The sequence below is a fragment of the Taeniopygia guttata genome, chromosome 4 (assembly GCF_048771995.1).
Source record: "Taeniopygia guttata chromosome 4, bTaeGut7.mat, whole genome shotgun sequence".
NCBI lineage: Eukaryota > Metazoa > Chordata > Aves > Passeriformes > Estrildidae > Taeniopygia > Taeniopygia guttata.
In genome coordinates this window covers 36,387,699-36,407,611 of record NC_133028.1, presented here as the reverse complement: position 1 = coordinate 36,407,611, position 19,913 = coordinate 36,387,699, and the positions used below count along the sequence as shown (strand labels likewise).

General features: G+C 36.1%; 1 protein-coding gene across 4 annotated transcripts in view; it reads left to right on the top strand.

Annotated features, from left to right (window-relative positions):
- Positions 1-19,913, top strand: part of GALNTL6 (polypeptide N-acetylgalactosaminyltransferase like 6) — a 434,988-nt gene that overhangs the window by 114,375 nt on the left and 300,700 nt on the right. Inside the window, exon 2 of one of the 4 annotated variants that reach the window (XM_072928381.1) lies at positions 1,342-1,483. The exons of the other annotated variants lie outside the window; for them this stretch is intronic. The gene's annotated coding sequence lies outside the window, so the exon portion shown is untranslated. The remainder of the gene's footprint in view (positions 1-1,341; positions 1,484-19,913) is intronic. 4 annotated transcript variants of the gene reach the window in all.

The window sequence follows — 19,913 nt, the reverse complement described above, 5'->3', positions numbered from 1 at the left end:
TTTAATTTATCTTCTGAATAAAAAGAAAGTGTTTTGTTATTATAGTGCATTATCAATACAGAATTGATCTCTGACTTCTATTAATTTTTTTTTCTCTTTTGAAATTTGTGAAGGTAACAGCTCTCCTTGGATGGTTGCATCATAGAGTCATCATAGAGTGGTTTGGACACAGCTTTAAAAATCATCTAGTCCCATGGTCAGGGGTGCCACCCATTAGATCAGATTCCCTGGTGCCCCGTCCAACCTGGCCTGATAAATTCCAGGGATGGGGCATCCACAGCTTCTTTGGAGAACTTCTTTCATTGTCCCACTACCATCTGAGTGAAGAATTTCTTCCTGATGTGTAACCTAAATCTCCCTTTTTTTAGTTTAAAACTATTTACCCTTGTCCTATCACATACAGTGTGTTACACCCTGTACAACGCAGAAGTAAAAGTAGGTATCTCTCTTGTAGTTTGCTAAGTTTAAAGAATATATATGCAAAATCCCAATATTCATGTTTCTTACAGAGTTTAGGTCAAGGATTCAATTATTCCTGTTATTTCCAATAGAATAATGTATGAAATATTTAGTCTTTTAAAAGTAATGAATTATATTACTACTTAATTTAATGTGACATTGATTATAGTAGGCCAGTAAATCATATGCATCCTTAGATGGGCTTTGAAACACTTTATGGCCAAGATCAGGATGTAAATTGAAAAACTGACACACCATTTTAGAATAATGATACAGCTGCAGCAGGGAGAGAGATGGCCAAGGATAAAGAGGCAGACTCGTTTTCTGAGGTAATTGCACCTGTGCTTCTCTCATGGTTTTTGACATTGCAAGAGTGAGGCCTTACAAAGTGACTTCGGTTTATTGCCAGTGTTCTTGTCTGGGACAGGGAAAACGCAAACCAGGAGTCACATGTCTTATGAATGGAATTTTATTTTAAAAATATTTTTATTAATACATTTTGGATTTACACTTTACCAAGAAGTTTCATGCAGAAAATTTAAAAAATATTTCAGCTCAAATTATTCAAATCTTTTGCTAATTGTTTTTGTGCTCTTGACTGACCAAGAGGTTGCCTTCTCCCACAGTTGTTAGCTTATTTTCTTTCTCTTTCCTCTACCCTTTTTTGAGGTTCAGGTTCTTATATGACATTACAGGTTATGTTTAGATGTAGATATTTTGACCAAAAATCAATTTTTTTTTGCTTTAGGAAACTTGTAGCTTGTATTTTTTCATTTTTGAAGAAGAGCCTTTCTTGTCTTTAATTCTGTAGCTGTGAATAAGTCAAACGAGTATTAAATAAGAACATTTATTCAGGTCTTTTATCTTTTTTTTTTTTTTCAGTCCTAAGAAAATTTGAATCATTGAATATGTTACCAAACACGATATATGAGATGACTGTGGAGCTATGAGCCATTTTAAAAGTACCAATATTGTAAGAGATACTAATGAGAATCATTATGTTTAACAAGATGTCCATGTAAAGGTAATGTGTGCACAATTTTATTTGCCTTGGAGAACAGTTTAAATGCAAATGAGCAACACAACCTACTCACATTTGAAATATATAAGTGGAGTTGCACTATATTCAGACTTGGGAGAAGATATCAATATGGCATGACTGTTAGTATCTAATTTAGCAGGCTAAATTACCTCACTAATCTCCTTAGAATCTCTTCAAAGTGTGTGAGAGAACATGGCTTCTCCAGAGAGCAATTCTTCAGCAAAAGTCTAATTTAAGGTGCTGAATTGTCCTCTGGAGGAGTTTATTGCTCTCCTTTGAATAAGCCAGGAACTTGGTTAATAACTAAAAATTATTTATCGTCATGCTAAGGTAGATATCAAAACAGGAAATCAGAATGTGTATGACAAGTTGACCTAGTTATGTCAGTTTGGGAAGGTCTGTAATTTTAAGCAAAATGACTCACAAAAGACAATATGGTCTCTTTTTTCTATAACTCCAGACTTCTTGTTGAGGAGCAGAAAAATAAATGCTTATAATTACTTTTACCAAAATATAAGGTATGAAAAAAGGCCTCACATCAGGAAATCACAAGAGAATTTCATATAGGTGTTAAATTAAATGCATGGAGGAAGATCAGAAGCAGATTGAAAGAGGCTGTTCAAAAGAACTCATCAATCTACAAATTCCCGGGTGTTACCAAGGTGTATCTTGCAAAGCCTGAGAGGCATGCCATCCCCTCCCTGAAGAGTCTTTCAAAGGCACTCTCTGCAAGAGATGCAGAGGCAGCAGCACAGCCATAAATATTACCTTCCTGAAGGAAAGGGTCTTTCTGAGACCCCACAAACAGCAGCTGCCAAGCTGCAGCCAGAGAGCTCCTCTCGGGCCTGCCACAGCTGTTGCTTTGTAGCTGGCAGAAGCTGGAGTGTTGCTGTGGGGATTCTGTTGATTTGCCTTGAAATTGCGTCTTGGTTGCATTAATTGAAATTAGATGTTTTCAGAAACCTCTTTAAGCTGATGTAATAACTATAGGTCGTTTCCTGCTTGGTAGTGTTTGTTTGCTGAACAGATGCAATTTCATATACATACAACATACATATATACAAGTAAATGAGCTCATCAGAGAAACCTCTGAGGTGAGCTTAGTTCTTAGGCTATGAAAAGCTTTTAAGCAGTACTGAGCTTCCAAAACTCAGAACAGGTGTCTTGAGATTGAGCCAGTTTATGACCTTGTAGAACCTTCTAAATTGAATTTGATTGAATTTGAGCTAGCTCAACCTTCTGCTTAGACTGTTTCCCAAATTAGAGTAATTGTGCTAGAACTGTGAAGAGATTTATTATCCCTTCAGTTCTTCCATCTAATGAATTCTGGCCTAATTGTGTCCACCAGACTCAAAAAGATTAAAAAAAAAAAGGAAAAAAAGTAAATGGAATAATAATACAATACTAGAGGAGTCTACCTTTTTTTATTTTGTAGTTTGTTTGGAGTTTTTTTCAGTGAGTGAGAAGGGGGGTAGCTTTATGGAAGCATTTAAAATATCACGTAGATTTTCCTGACTGCAGTCCAAATGTATGACTACCAGATTAGGTATGACTACCTGTTCTGCCTTGAATTGAGCTGACCTGAATCATTGTTGTTGTCATGACTTTACAGATTTCTACATGAATTATACTGTCTTTATTAGACCTTGTATATCAATTTGTATGTATTCACTACTATTGCTCTTCATATTCCTATGATACCACTCATGTATCAGTGGAGTAATTAGATAAAACCTCCACTGATGAATTTCTGGTATGTTGATTTGATCTAGAGATTTCTAACAGATGTTTAATGTGTTAATAACATGTCCTGTTCATTCTCTGGAAAATGAGAAGCTTCTTGAATAATATTTGTTTAGGTTTGTGTAACACAACAAAGCAGAGATCCTGAAGCTTGCTGAGCTACTTTCAGACAGCACATGATAATTGCGTACAGCTGCAAGTCAACAGCTAACACAGTACTCCACCTGGGTATATATCACTCTGCTTGTAGTGTAGATAATTACATAAAGCAGAAATGATTAAATAAAATGTCTTTTATATTCCTAGGTTAATGTAAGTTCTTAGTGTCCTGTTAAATAAATGCACTTAAAATTTAAGTAAATGCACTTAAAATTTAAGTATTCAGAGCAATGAAACAAAAAATTGTTTAATAATGATATAATTAGTGCCATCCTGCATGGTTTCATGAGGAGAAACTCTTATTGATGCAGATGAATCATTTTGTCATTATTATTTTGGCATGTCTTGCCTGAAATAGCTGTTTTATATTACAAGAAGCTGTATTTTTCTAATAAATCAAAACAACTCTTTCCTGTTGTCTAACTTGCAATGTGAGTTTATTAGCTCCAGTTCCTTATCACAATGCTTTAATTTACAGTTCTAACATGACCAATACCAGTAAAATGTTCTAGTATATTATCTGGCAATAAGTAAAACCTGTCAAAAAATCGTTAAAAAGAACAGTGCTTAACAAAAGACATATGCCTCATAAATAATATGTCATGACAACTGGCAGCCCTAGTAACATATTTGAATGAAAATGCTGAAAAAAGTAACCAACCATAAGGAGCTAATGGGTTATTTTTGCTAGAAATCTGTGATAGATTTTTCCTGTCACAATATTATTGCATTTGTGATAAAGCAAAGGGATTTGTACTTTTTCTAGCATACTATAGAGATTTCAATTAGCAAATATCATATCACATTTATTTTTATGACAAGCAAGTCTGTCATCCTATCACTAATCCCTTTTTATATCAGTATTCCAATAATGGTAGCCCTCTGTCTTAACCTCAGATCTGGCTCATTGTTTCCAGAAATATATGATGCACTTGTGCAAAAGGCACATTTAACCAGTTACGTATCATTAGTTCAAGCCATAAAACATAACATTTTGGAAGAAACAGGTTCTGATAGTTTGAAAATGACAGGTTAATTAATTTGAGAGTAATCTGTGTGTTTCACTTGACCTAACAAACTAAATTTTCAAATCTCTTGACTCTAGTATGTGGGATTGGGGTTCTTTTTTTTGGGTTTTGTTTGTTTTTTAATGCATATGCTGGAAATATTTGCAATAAATGGGCATATTTGCTTTACTGCACGATATGATGATGAAGTGTAAAATTGCAATAATAGTATGGAAGAGCCACACCACCACCATCCCAATGAAAAAAGCCACCCAAACCCCTATGATCCTGTCTCCCCCAAAGCAAGATATAGAGGTGTCACTAAACACTAGAGCTAAAAGTAAGCTTTTAGGGAGATTTCACAGCAGGAGTTAATTGGCCACTGGAATGAAGCCCAATTTGATGTTACTGAAAGCTGTGAATATTAAAGCCAAATAGTTTTTATACAGAAGATGGTGAATACATAATATAGGGGATAGGGTATAATGCAGTAGAAAATGGTAATAAAGTAGTAATAAAATAGAATGACTAAAGGAGGCAGTTTTGAAGCTGCCGTCTTGAAAGAATTTTTGTGCTTTACTCATAATTTTAATTTTTTGTCAGCTTTTCATTTAGCTGATAAAGTTAAATGCAAGTATTCTGCGTGTTCTTGGATGCAAAGAAAGTGGAAAGAAAGCTGTAACATAAATATAGAAGAGTTCTTGAGTACTTAATGGGTTGGTTTCTTAGAAGTTCAGTACTTGTCCAATTTATCTGCATTTACTCTGTGGGTGGCAGAACAGCTATTATTAAGTATTGTCTTCCAGTATTAACATTAAAAAAAAAAATCATGACATTAAGTTAAATCTGAGTCTTCTCTAATCTTAGTATGTTCATAGTTTTCCTTTGTTTCATTTGTGAATTTGCTGTACAAAGGATTCAGTGCTCCTGTTACTGCTGGTGAATTGCAAGTGTGTTATTATCATATCAGCCTTACAGTAGCTGGCATTTGAAATAATGGTAGGAGTGCAGCATCACAGCCCTCCTGATGGGTGAGGTGCAGAAGTTGTGCTATTTGCTAATTATGTGCCTTTTCGTCTGTGAACAGAGATACTAAATAAGACCAGAAACGATAAATGGCATGGGCTACCTGTATCATCCTTTGAGGTGAGCAGTGGGTCACAATTCAAACAGCAAAAAAGATCTCTTCTTAAATAAGAAATTGTCTTTTAACTGGAAGAAACATTATTTCTGTTATTTCAGAGGAGAGGCAAAATTACTAACTAGCTTCAAAGGTTGTTCTGGATGATTTTCAAATGGTTTTTGTGTTAGAAGTGCTGTCTGATGCTTTTGGTGAGTAGCATGGTATTGGATGTGGTTTCAGTGCTTCTGTGTATTTACCTAGGAAGCCTAGTGAGGAGAAATATATATTGAGTGAAAAGAGTAGTTTTGGGTCATGTGAATAATATAAAAAGGATCATCTCAGCACTCAAAGAGTCTGGTGTTCTGTGTCATTTGGGAAAAAAAAAACAACTCCCAAGTAGACAGAAATTTGGAAAGTTTTATTACAGTTCTCCATTGATGAAAAAATATATGTATAAGTTTTTGAATCCCCACTGATGAGAAAATATATGATGAATATATTTTATGAATATGTGATGAAAATATTTCCAATAAAGTACCACCAAATGTTACTTGTGGCTTTAATAGATCTAAGGATGGATCTCTCACTGTTTAGGATTTTCTGCTGCTACAGTCAGAATATGGACATTGGTCCTACTCAAAACATGATGGTCTGTAGATCAGATGGAAAGGTTATTGTCTCTTTTAGGGTGGGACTGAGATTAATTATCTTCATTTTGACTTGTGTTAGTCCTGCATGTGTCTAATATCACATCCCAGGAATGATTATTGGCACCTTCCACTAATATGAACGCAAGAAGCCTTACACTATGCTCTGTGCCAGTACTGGAAATCTAAATTAAAATATGCTCTCAGCAAGTAGTGCTGCACAGGCCAATATGTGGAATAATATCTGTTTGCAATTAGGGCAGCATGAATGGTAGACAAAGAAACCAGCTGTAGAAAACAAAAGAAAATGTAAGCACTTATTAAAAAATAGAAAAATCATATTTAGAAGCCTCAAAGCACAGAGTGGAACCAAAGAAAGAAATTTATGATGTATCACTTCTAATTCTAATTTGCAGTCTGTTATTGTGATATAATCTGTGGTTCTCTTCAGGGAACAGCAAACAGCATCTGGTAGCTCTTTGGATTCCCTCCAAACTGCTTTGAAATAGATGTGAATACAGTAAAGTGGTGTGAAGGAGAGGTACTGTTCTTTATATTCTGGTGAAGTTCATTGTTACGAATGCCAAGTTTAAAACTCAAGTAAGCTTCTAATTTCAGGTGCTGTAATACTGGTTTACAGTGTGAATGTGTTCACAGCCATCCTTGAAGATTTCCATAAATTGGATAACATACAACTGTGGAGGCTGACTGAGCTTACCAGTCAGTCTTGAACACTGTGCTGGAGTGACTGAACCGCGTTGAGGCTGTGTCTGCTTTGGGCTCACTGTCTCTTTGATGTGCCATGTCGTGCCACAGCCAGGGAAGGCTGTCTGGAGATGAGGCACCGTAACTGGGACAGCCCAGAGCAGCTGCCTGCCTTCTGCAGCTACAGCAGCTTTAGAGCCGATAGCTCAAACTCTGCGGAAGAAGACCACAGTAACATTTTGCAGATCGATGGGAGCTGACAGTGTCAATCATTTACACTGATGTGAATGACTTTGCTGCTGAATAGCTGACAGCTCTTTGGCTGTGTTTGCAGAACGCTGAATTTGTATTCAGCTGATGAAGGCCATGTTTTAGTTTTGGCCTTTATGGATGGCCATCAGTGGCTGAGCTCACATCACCAAACAGTGTTGATAGCACAATAGGTGTTGCTGAGCACCCAGTGCCTAGTTTTCTGTGCTCGAGAGTGAAGTAGCTCCCGACTGGCCCCATGGACTAGCTGGCAGCCAGTAAAAGACCTGGAAAAACTCTGTTCTGTGAGTTAGTTCTGGGCAGTTAGTTCTTATTTTTCCCCCAGATCTGTACAGATGTAGCCTAGAAAGCCAAGCAGAGGAATACTGCTTTGTAAATATAGACATAAACCACATTTTACTTCCTTGCTTTTCTTGATGTTTTAATAAAATATCATCACTTCTTTTGGAAAATTGTATTACAATTTAATTAACCTAAGTGTTATGAAATGCCTTTTAGTGTCTTGTCCAATTTCTTTAAATTGTGTCATTCTTTTAATTATTACTTATAGTAATTTTATACAAGTTCTCTGCTTTCCATAAGATGACAGTGATTAAATCTACATAAAGGATTTAACTTCTACACTATGTGATTGTTTTCCATTTATAGTTATTTACTTTAAAAACATGAACAATAAATGGCAAACAAGTATATAAGAAATGTAATTACATACCAAGTAAAGGCAATTTTTTTTTGTTTTATAATTTATTAATAGTTGCATCACACAGTGATCCTAATTGCCATTTATTTGTTAGTGTGCTGATCTCCAAAGATGCTCGTGGCTGTTCAGTGCCCAGTATTGGGAATGAGGTTCTTACAATGAAATCCCTACCTCTTTTGATTTGTTTTTATGTTCATAAGTTCCAACCTGCATGCTTGAAACATATGTACCATATAATGCAAATCAAAGGTTTGCATAAAAGCCATTATGACATGGATGTACAGGATTTTTCAAGCCTTTTAATGATATCTCTATTCTCCAAAAGTTACATGAATCATGAACATGAATAGAGGAACAGTTCAGCTGTTTACTGCCATGTCTTGTGAAAATGCTTACAGCAGTGAGAATGTTACATAAATTCTCATAGTGAAGAAATGCAAAGAAGTGGTTATTTAATTATATGAAATGTTACAGAAATGAAATAGCGAAAAAGCAAAGAAAGAGCTTATTCTTAATGCTTTCAACAGTCAACTGATTACTTTTGGCTAAGAAGTTGAAGTTGCAAGCATGGCATCCAAGCAAAAGATTTCCTGAAGTTAGTCTTTACTTGTAATATGAGAAAGAGTAGAATAATCTACTAGTTAAACCATGCTCTTTTAATTTCCCATCAGCTTCTTAAGATGTTCTTAAACTAGGAAATGTTTAGATGAGTCCTATTTGTAATACTAGGGAAGCAGAGTGACTCAGAATCCCCACTACAGTGCTCTTATAGGGACAATACATTGATAGTTACATTTTTACTCCTAAAACCCACCCATCCTGATCAGGCTGAAAAGTTCATTTTAATGCAGTGTGAGCCCATCTGTTCCTAAAAACCTATGGAAAATATGATGGAAATCATTAATAAAGCAATTTTATTAGAACTTTGCTTGCAGAGCATTAGCAGTAATCACTAGAAGCTGCTGGATCAGTACCTTTGAAGTTTGCCCACTCACTCAAGTAGACATTGTTCTGAACTCTGTGATAACATCTTACATGGGGTCTTCTGAAGGGTTCTTTTTCTTCTTTAAAATTTGTTTTTTTGGGGGTTGGGTTTCTTTTTTTGTTATTTACATTAAAAAACATGCATGCTTATATTGTGCTATAACATTATGTGTTATATAACTCCAGGCTGAAATGAAAGGTAGTAAATCTTACCTGTGACCAAAAAAGCAATTGCTTATACTTCATAACATTGTTTTTATGTTTATATATGCAAGCAGTATAAGAATGTGATAGACTTAGATAATTGTTCTCTCCCTTTATTTCAAGTACTGTGAATTTATGAATGATATAGCAGGAACATTTATGGCTCTTAGCAATCTTCACCAGATTTTTAAGCATTTTGAGGTTTTTCTGCACTTACAGCCAACTGTGTCCTGGGCTGCATCTAAAGCAGTATGATCAACAAGGCAAAGGAGGGGATTCTGCCTCTCTGCTCTGCTCTTGTGGGATCCCACCTGCAGTGCTGTGTCCAGCTCGGGTCCCCAGCGTAAGAAGGACATGGAGCTGTTGGAGTAAATCCAGAGGAGGACCACAAAGTTGCTAAGAGGACTGAAGCACCTTCACAATGAAGACAGGCTGGGAGAGTTGGGGCTGCTCAGCCTGGAGGAGAGAAGGTTTGGGTGGAGACCTCATAGCACCCTCCCAGTATCTGGAGGAAGCCAGAGAGAGACTCTTAGCTGTAGTGGTAGGACAAGAAGTAATGGGCGCAAATTGAAAGAGGGGAAATTTAGGTTAGATATTAGGGGAAAATTCTTTACTTTGAGAGTGGGTAAGGCACTAAAAGAAGTTGCAGTGTTCAAGGGAAGGTTGGATAAGGCTCTGAGCAACCTGGTCTAATGGGAGGTGTCCCTGCCCATGGCAGGGGGCTTGGGACTGTGTGATCTTTAAGGTACATTCCAACCCCTTAATAATCTATGATTATGTGATTCTTTGAGAATTAAAAGCAACATTTTTATTCAGTTTAGCTGAAGGAACTGAGATAATTTAAGCAGATTAGTTGATGACATTATTATTAAACTCTTCAAATTCATTATTACAAGTATTGTTTGTCTGCAAATCTTAAAGTGTTTAAGAGACAAATTTGCAAGAGGGATGCTGGTGCCTAAATGTCCCTGCAGGCATCTAAATCAAGCATTTAAATGTCAATGTATTCATACCTCACCTGTCAAGTACTGAGAAGAAACTCCTTTGAATTTTTAGTTTCAAATTCCATATCTGTATAAGCTGATAATTTGCTGCTCTTCTGCATTTTCATGGCTTACAAAATGTGACCAGTTAGTTGAACTGCAAGGAACCTTTGCACCAGTGGCTTTATTTGTGAAAACAGTGGATATGCAGTATGGATGCTCACAACTAATTTTCCATGGTGATATGCAGATGATGTCCTAAAATGCACTGATGAGCTTCCAGAAAAGATGGTGCAAAATGATTTTGCTTAGAATAATTTACTGAAATATTTAAGAGATTGGAGTCACCCTTCTTCCGTTTTTCCAAGAGTTTAACATTCAGGTTTTCATGTTAAACAATTGACTATTTGTTTCAGAGACTTTAATGATGGAGCTGTTCTATTTAGAATTAAGTACTTAAATGTCTTTTAAGCCAGAGAGAAAAACTCTGTAACCTAGGGATTAAGGCAACCCTTTGGGATGGGAAAGCAGCCTTTCAGATTCCACAACAGTGAACATTTCAGTACTCTAAATTAAGCATTCATAATAGCGGGGTCTTGAACTCAGTCCTCCCAAATGAATAACCTAATCATGGAGCTATGGCAATTCCTACGTGCTCACTGTGATCCAGGGAGTATCTTGGGATTTCTTGTGGTGCAAGGACGTGTGCTACAGGAGGATGAGTGCAGAGTCTGTTATCACAAGCTGGCCGTATGAGTCTTCTGAAAGTGGAGATCTAGTGGGCATCAGAGAAGACACCCCTTTATTTGAAAGGGTTTTGAACCTGTGCCTTTTGATATCTCATCGTGCATTGTAACCAGTGAGTGACTGGGTGAAACAGCAACTCTGTCAAATGTGTTTTGAAAGAATCAATGCTACTTATTTTTCAAGAGGAAGCTCAGGACCCTGTTTCAGAAAATTTCAGATTTACAAATAAGGGGAATATCTGCTGCTTTTCTGCCAGAGGTGAGCTGCCTGTGGAGGGGAAAGAACTCAAATTTCTTGACAGCCTTTTGTAGTGACTAGCTCTATGCTGAGTGTTCTGACTGTAGTAAACTACTTTCCTCAACACCCATTATATATATGTATATATACACATGCATAAGTTTGTAGCCTTGTCTAAACAGAGGTAACAGTCCATTCTGTGATAGTTGGAGTTCTTTTTGTAAGGAAAATTATGTATTATTTCTGTATAAACTTCAAGTTTATACGACTTCAAATACCACCTTAAAAAAAAAAAACCAAACCCCTTTATGTAATTTTCACTATCATTAAAACCAGCAAATTAGTTAAGTGAAATAATGATAATTGAAAGTGATTTGTATGGCATAGTGCGTGCTGCTTTGTTAAAGTAATTGCAGTTCTTGTGCCAAATACTTTTAAATCTTTACTTGATTTTCAGTATTTTTGACAGAAGATTCCTTTTGTCAGCTTGACAATTAATATTGTAATAGAGCAATCTAGGGATTTCCATGATTTAAGTCAAACAGTTTATGCTCTAACATATTGTAGAATTTTGCACTCAATTACTGTAAGTAGAACTGATGAAATATTAAGTTTGTTCAGTATTTCTAAATAGAATTTTTGATTTTAGGTGGCTTATGACACTATTGAGCATAAGGCATAATGGTAGGAATTCCTTATGTAAAGTACCTGCATCACATAGAATATTTGGAGATTTTTCAGGCAAAATGCATATTTCAGAAACCTCAAGTAGAGAAAACAATATTTTGCTTATTTATATGTATTATTTTACTTTAAATAGTCTTACTACCGTACTTTGAAGCAGAAAGGTGAAATTACTAGGAGAAGGGGATTTTATCCAATCTGCCCTTATTGTCTGCTTCATAGACCCAAAGTTGGCCAAGTTTTAAAGCTTCCAGTAATACCACATTTTTGCATTCACAATAAAAATGTTTTGGTTCTTTCTAGGTATCTAGAAAGAACTGCTTGGCACTTTGCATAATTAACCTTAGCCATTCTGTGGAATATCAGAGCAGAATCCTGTGGAGTAGTAGGTTGGAAACATATGTTGTCTGCGGAGGCAAGCTTAAAATTGAGTATGTGGCACACAAAGTCTGTGTCATAAGTGACATGGGAAAAGGAAGGGAGAAAATTGGGTACAAAATCTTATAAGATTAGGAGATAAATATAGGAGAAAGAATCTAGGACTGGGTTTACAAAGGAAAGGCAACAGGACAAAGAAGGAAAGAGTGGGAAGAGCAGCAATCATAAGGTCTACTGTAAAGATAAATTGTGCGTAACTGCTAATTTTCAATTATTTCATCATTAGGAATTGTAATAATGCTTTGGTTTGCAATTTACAGGTTTAGATTGATTCTCCATATTTACATTACTTTTGAGTCCTGAAAACTAGAAACATTTTGGAATTGAGCTTTTGAAAATTAGGTAGATTTTTTTTAATGTGAAGGAAGCATTTTCAGTTGACACAATTAATTTGTTAACAAGTCATAGATTTTTTTTTAAGAGATAAAATTTTACCGCACAAATCAATAAAGATGGGACATTATATCAGTGTGCGTTAACTGAGGTCGTGGAAGACAATTTACAGAAAAATCATATTAAGAATGAGAAAAATTTAGCTTTTGAAAGAAAACTGCATGGATTACAAGTTTCCCAGGGACACTGTGAAATACCCACCTTTGGAAATACTGAAAAGCTCTTTGGACACCATCCTGGGAACCTGCTCTCAGTGGCCCTTCTTGAGCAGGGGTTTGGACCAGATGACCTCCAGATGTCCCTTCAAACATTAGCCCTTTTGTGAATCTGTGATAACCCTGTGGTAAGCTTGTATTGCTTAGAGGATACATTTTTAACTGGATAAGGTCCTTGGAAGTGAAAACAACAGGTGCAAAAACTCACCACATTTTGTTTTATTTATTTTAATGATCCTGCTTAACCAATGTTTGTGGCTTTTATTTCTTTTTGCCAGAGTTCAGGGCACAGGTGAATCTAATTCCATGTCAGGAATTAATCTCTCTACTCTGATTAATCTTGATTTTCTCAGTGTCCTGCAAGTGAAACAAATGCAGCTGTAGCCAGACCTTGGCATTATTTAGAAAAATATTCAGTTTACTTTACAATTTATTTATCTTAGGAAATTGTATAGCTCAAGAGAATGGTAATGGGATATATAATCTATCACCATGAAGTAACCAGTGTAAATAAGGTCACCATGATTAGTGATCAGAGCTGTTTTGGCATTCCATTGGGTCACTGAATAGCTTTGTGAAATGAGATTGGTCTCAGTTCAGTTCACAGAGTTTCAATTTTGGATTTTCACCTCAGGGAACATCAGCTTTTGCTGATGGTTTCCAGAGAAAGATCAAGAACTTCTGCAGTTGGTCTGTTTGAGAGACGAGTAGCATGTGTAAAGTATGTTTTGATGCTGCCTGATGCTGTAGGTGTAAGGGTTCAGGGCCACCAAATATTTCTGAGGTTTGTTTGTTTTTAGAAATGTGTGTGTTACTAATTTTAAGCAAATATGTATAGATTTTAATAATGCCTTATCTTCATTTTTTTCTATTATAACAAATCAATTCACTTTAAAACAATTCAGTTGCAGCTATGTTAGTGTTTAATTGCACACACAAAGCTGATAGATATTCCGAGCTTTTCTGGGTTTTCTTCTGCTCCTTCAAAGATTTCTGGAGGTTTTCAGTTATTTTTAATAACTAGATCCTGTCAAAAATTTTGAATTAGGAAACCCTTGAATTAGTAGAAATCAAAAAAAGAATGGAAGCATTTCTTAAATACAGGGTGTGAATGAGCATGATTTTTCTTAGAATCTTGAGATTTGTTTAAAAATCTTCCATATGTACTATGAGGCTGATTAAGTAATACATACTATGAAGGCTGATGTGAGGCATAACTGTGGCAGCTAACTGGATCAAATCTCTGAGTTCTCCCACACCATCTAATTCATCAACAGAGAAGGTATAAATTTAGTTTTCACTTGCTGGGGTCTAAAGTACAAGCTTGTACTGCTTTCCTGCTGCCAGCGATTCTAGAAAATAAAATGGTGACCTTTTTTAAACATTTATAGCAGTGAAAGACTATAATTTACAAGTTATGCATAGATAGTCTTTATTTTTGATTGGAACATAAGCATATGAAGAATGGTTGTTGTTAAACTAAATGCTCATGAAAAATTAAACTCATTTTGCATTTAGTTTGTTCATTTTGAGTGAGAAATTAAAAACCTCAGGGGTTTTGAATTTGAAAAATGATGTTTAAAATCTCATAAAAAACTAAATAATTTGTTCCCCTCTCCAGATTGTATAACCTTCTCCTCCTGCAACCAAACTTACTCACTATCATCTGTCACTTCATTCCTTAACTTGAGATGGAGCCATTCATTCTTCAGCTAATGCTTTCATCTTAGTTTGGACAAGTCTCCTGTGCTCATTTCAATGCTCACCTTTGTGTCTTAAGAAACACATAGACGTCTTTAGGAGCCATAAGATTTTTCCATGCAGACATAATAAACACTTGATTTAATAGAATGGACTTTATTGCAATATATTATACATCAAAGGAATTGGTAATTGCAACTTATCTTGAGACCTTTCAGAATATAGCTGAGTAGAAAAAAAAATAAAAGCAAGGTAATTCTTCTCTTATGTATAAGTATGAAATATTTTTAAACTCTGTGCTACTGATTCCACAAATACATGGTGTCCAAACAAGCTAACTGTTTGTACTGTTTTGTACTTTGCAGAAAGAATTTCAAGGGTTTGTGGAAGCTCCTCCATTAAATATTTTCCTTCACCCTCAATGTTAATATTCATGCCTACATCATGGACTGTGACTTGGCAGCTATGTCAGCTAGTTCCCTCAGGAGTTTGGGATGAATATCATCAGGTCCCTTACAAACTTACTTACATTCCAGTACCTTAGATTTGCATACATTCCTGGTTGTGTAACTGATCTTTACTTACAGTGGGAAGCACTTTGCTCCCCCAGACTCCTTCCTGCTGTTGATCCTCTTAAGAGGTGTGGGAAGAGAGGTTGCCATTGAAGACTGAGGCAAAAAAGTTGTTGATTACGTCAGTCTTCTCATCATCCACTGTCAACCAGTTTACCGTCCTTGTTTATTGAGGGTTTAAGCCTTCTTTGACCTTCCTTTTCTGGCTAACAGACCTAAAGGAGCCCTTGTTATTCTTTGCATCCCTTGCTGGGTGCCTTTCCAGCTTCTCCTTGGCTTTCCTCCTCCCTAAACAATCACATTTCATCTTTATACTATTTCCAGGTCACCTCTGCACATGAGCTCTGCCTGTTTATTTCTTTCTCCTCGGTTTCACCAGCAGATCCATACTCAGCCATAACATGCAAAGCCTCATAATTATTGTGCATAGGCATCTGTGAAAAGTGCGGTGAGTGAACCATTCCACTTGCCACTAAGAGCAAGTGAGTGCATGGACTAGCTACCCTCCATTTGCTGCTTTCTTTACAACTGCTGCCTTTTCATTGCTGAGGGATGGATAGAGGATCCCCTTGATCTTGAATTATTTCTAGTGGCTGCTCCTGTCTCAGGTAGGTTAGAGCTTGATTCCAGTAGTCTATCTCGCCTTCTTGTTCTCCAGTGCTCTTTAACCATTGTAACTCATCCTGTAACTCTGCTACCAAGTTAAGCAGGTCATCCACTTGGTTGCTGACTCTGCTCTCTCTGCTACAATCCAGTGACAAATTGGCTCTCCTTGCAGCCTGATACTAGGATGGCCGCTTGTGTTTTTGGGAGCTCTGGCTTGGGCAGTACATCCTTCTTGGTGAGCAGAGATGACTTGGCTTCCCACTGAGTGGCTACCATACCAGAGCTCCTCCCCAGAGGGTGATGACACCAGTTGAGCTCTGGAGTGGGTAGGTTATCCATATTCTGCATATGCCAATTGTCGCTCACACTCTGTGAGGTGACTTATCTCCAGGTGAGTGTAGGCGCTGTCCCTGCTGGCAGCACCCGTGCTGCTGGGTCAGAACTACCTCTGAGTCACAGCTCCCCCACTGCCAGCTCAAGAATAGGGTGTTGGACCCATCTCTCTGTTCTACTGTCAAGGTGTTGCTGGCTAAGAAAGCTTTCTTCCCTCTCTTGGTGGGATCCTCAGCTCCAGAGTACTTTTGTCTGTGCAGGTTGCCTCAGAATCTTCACTGAAGATGATTTATGTGATAAATACAGCAACCACAATATGTTCAATGTTTTGGGCATAGAAGGAAGGAATTATACATAACTTCCAAAACTTGTAAGTCTTTATACAAAGAGCTCAAGTGAATTACAACAGTTTGAGTCTATAACAACATAGCAAGAAACATTAATCCACTTCTCCATCTAGTAGACTTGTCTCCTTACTGCTGTTATCCAGCTATGTGATTATCCAGATTTTGAATATAGTGTGTAGGAGTGAAGTAAGGATTATTTAAGGCAAACTACTCAGAAATTATTTCTATTGTGAGTTGGGTTTCAGTTCATATTGTATGATATTTGTGATTCAATCGTTGCAGATCTGGAAAAAAATTGTTGCTCTTTTTTTATCAAGAGTTTGTTCATTTCTTTGGAAAGAAATGGCTTTTCTTTTAAGTTCTCAATGTATGACAATGTTGCAGTTGTTGAGCTTTGAAAAGGGGAAGTCAATGCTATACAGAATGAAGAGCTAAAAGGTCCCTGAGAAAAACTTGTTAAGTGCCTTCTTTGCCTAACTAGGCCACAGGAATCTGTGGGAATTGCTAGTTGGATATATCTTCCCCAGGTAAGCTTAATTTATGTTGCAGTATGCAGCAAAATAATGCCTATAAAAGGGTCATTGAAATAAAATCAATTCCAGATAGCTTTAATTACTTTATTATTACTCTACTACTGGATTTGAAGAAAATACTAACTGAAAGGTGGCAGTAATACTTCATCTGCCTTCAAGTAATTCTGGGTGTCTGTCTACTCGCAGTTTTCTAAGAAAAAAAGCAAAAAACCTGTGAAAGTAATTCTGGTAGCATTTATTTGCTATATAATTTAAAATAATTTCTCTGTATCAGTGATCACTAAGAGTACATAATTAAGATGAAGCAGTTGCTATACTTTTAGACATAAACCCCACACTTACGTAAGCCCACACATACAGACAGTCCTCTCCTAATCAATGTCAGAAGCAGGGGAGGATGAAAAGACAGGTGTTTATGGTAGTGAAAATAAGATGAGTAATAGCAAGATTACTATTGAGAGATGCTGATTGTGCTATGGGGAATCAGGCTGTGTCAGACAGAGGAGCAGCTCTGAGATAAAACTCCTTTTTATATTACTTTTATGTATACACAATCACCATGCAGCTGCGTCACAGATTTTATGTATAGCCTCCAAGTTGTAAATGTAAAAATAGTGTAAAGTGAAAAGTAAGTCTGATGGATAAAATCACCTATAAAGTATTCATCCAGCAGTATATACCTTTCCTTAATAAGATAATGTAATTCATTAATTTAAAATGAACACTAGAAAAAAATGGGCATCAAAAAAATGAGGACCACTTCTGCTGTTAAAATATACCAGAGCACAGTTGGACACAGCTCACCTACCAAGTGCCTCACATTTTTTCCTGTTTTCATCACAAGTATTTCTGATTTGCCTTTCAAGATAGCCTTTTGGTGGAGTCACATGTGTAATAGACATTATGCATATTTCACAAGTAAATTACTTTGTCACTGGAGTCTGTGCTACTATTTGTCCAATACTTGTATTCTTATCTGTATCCACAGCTGTGAACTGCTTGCATTCTTTAAAGTCTCCATGTTAATAAAGCAAAGTAGAGCAAAGACTTAGGAATTGAGTGTTCTACTGAGAAGCACTTGATGCTGTTGTGAATTTTACTTTTTTTAAATTGAAATAAGAATGATGAATAACTGCTGAAGCTCTGTTTTTTAGAGGTGCTTTGGACTGTCATCTACAGATGTTGTGTTTCAAGAACCTTGAAATCCAGCTTTTGAATGTCAGATTTCACCATAACAGCGAGTTTATCTCTCTACACTTCAGTCTTTGCATTTGGTCACTTTTCATGGTGTCTTCCGGCCTCATTGGTCTTGTTTTGCTCCTGGTGGTCCATTTTGACTCCATTCTGCAAAGAAACACACCATTTAAAAAGGAAAATGGGATATGTCCCTGTTGCTGCTCTGCTGCTGACATTTACCCAGTTCCCTATCATCAGTTCCTGAGTAAATGGATGTTCAGAGTTAATGGCCATGCTGGTAGGAAACATATTACTCCTGAACAGTGAAACTGTTAAGTATAGAAAGCTCTTGATTCCTCTGTCACAGATTCCCAGACAGAGAATGGCTACTGGCAGTCAGGCCATCTTGTATCCAAAGATGGGTACTGTTTGCAGAGAGTGTTTTGATCATAAATAGCTCTCATGTATTAAAATCAAACTTATAACTTGAGACAGGGTATCTTGAAAACTCCAATGAAGATTTTGCCTTTTTGGATATAGGAAATTAAGTTTTTAGAACTCAGTTAAATGGTTGTTTTTTGGCAAAGTATGGCAAAGTAATTTCTGTCATATTTTTGTGGGTTTTAATTTGTTTTTTTATTTTAGACTTGCCATAGTGCCTGGAAGTCCCCTTCTTGAAGCATATCTTTCTATTGTAGGTAGAATAATGAAGGCTTCAAGGGCAGCTCTTGCATTCTGTTGTAGCACCTTCACTACAAATGTTAAAACATTTGTAATACTGATGCTATTCTGTTTTCTTCTTGTTGTCTAGAATATAAACTGTTTAAATCAACTCTCAGTTGTTCATCAAGGCATTAATAACTGATTTTAAGTAATTTTGTTATTTCTGCAGAAAAAATATAAATACTTTATTGTTCATAAGACCTTGTGAGTAGTGTTCTTAGAAGTTATAATTATCACTGTTGCAGTAAATAATTACCGTTCTAATTATAATCCAAAAGGTATATTTTGTTGTAAGAAGCTAATGTTGTAGTATGAGAAATTTTTAGAGTTGAGCCTTACTTTGGAAGGTTTAAAGAATTGCACCAGTAAATTACAGGACCAGTAGTCCCTGTGAACAACAAGGTGTTCAAATTAAGGAAATATTTGAAACCTGTGCCTCACAGAAAACCTAGTGCAATATCCATTTTCAGTTGCTTTATGGTATCACTGCATTAAGTTTTATTTTGCATCTAATCTCTAAAAAATTACAGTCCTTTATTTCTCAGTTTAGTAGACTGATTCTTCTTTCTGCTAATGTTAAGTATAGTTAAGTATTAGAGTTTAAACTCTTTAAGTGTTTAAACTCTGAAAGTGTTTTATCCACTATTGTGGACACAGCTTAAAAGATCAGGGAAGATACCTAGTGAAAACAAGTATAATTAACTTCTAATATTAATATAAGGAATTCTTTCTTAATATAGAAATCTTGATGCATTTGGCAGTTCTCATTGTTTTTGTTCTAACAAATGTAATTTTTCAGGCTAAGCTGAATTTTAATAAAAAGTTTTTAGATAGAAATGTCAAAAAATCATCTTGATGATCATAAAATCCCTTTGAGATAAACAATTGAAATTTTTTAAATTAGAATACTCTGAAGTGCTAAATGTAGAACTTCCACAATAATTATTTATTTTCATTACATAAAATCTGCATTCGATGGAATGGTGTGGGTCATTCAGAAATTTGACAGCTAAGACTAGAAGTATTTTCTTGTGAGAGTATAGGAATGCTATCAGAGAAGGAAATAAGGCACCTGCAGAAATCTGATAAAGAAAGTGGTATATATATTGGTGATTTTAAGTCTGGGGAAAAAGCTTGTCTAATCTATCTCAACAGCCACTAAAGCAGCTGAACTCATTATTG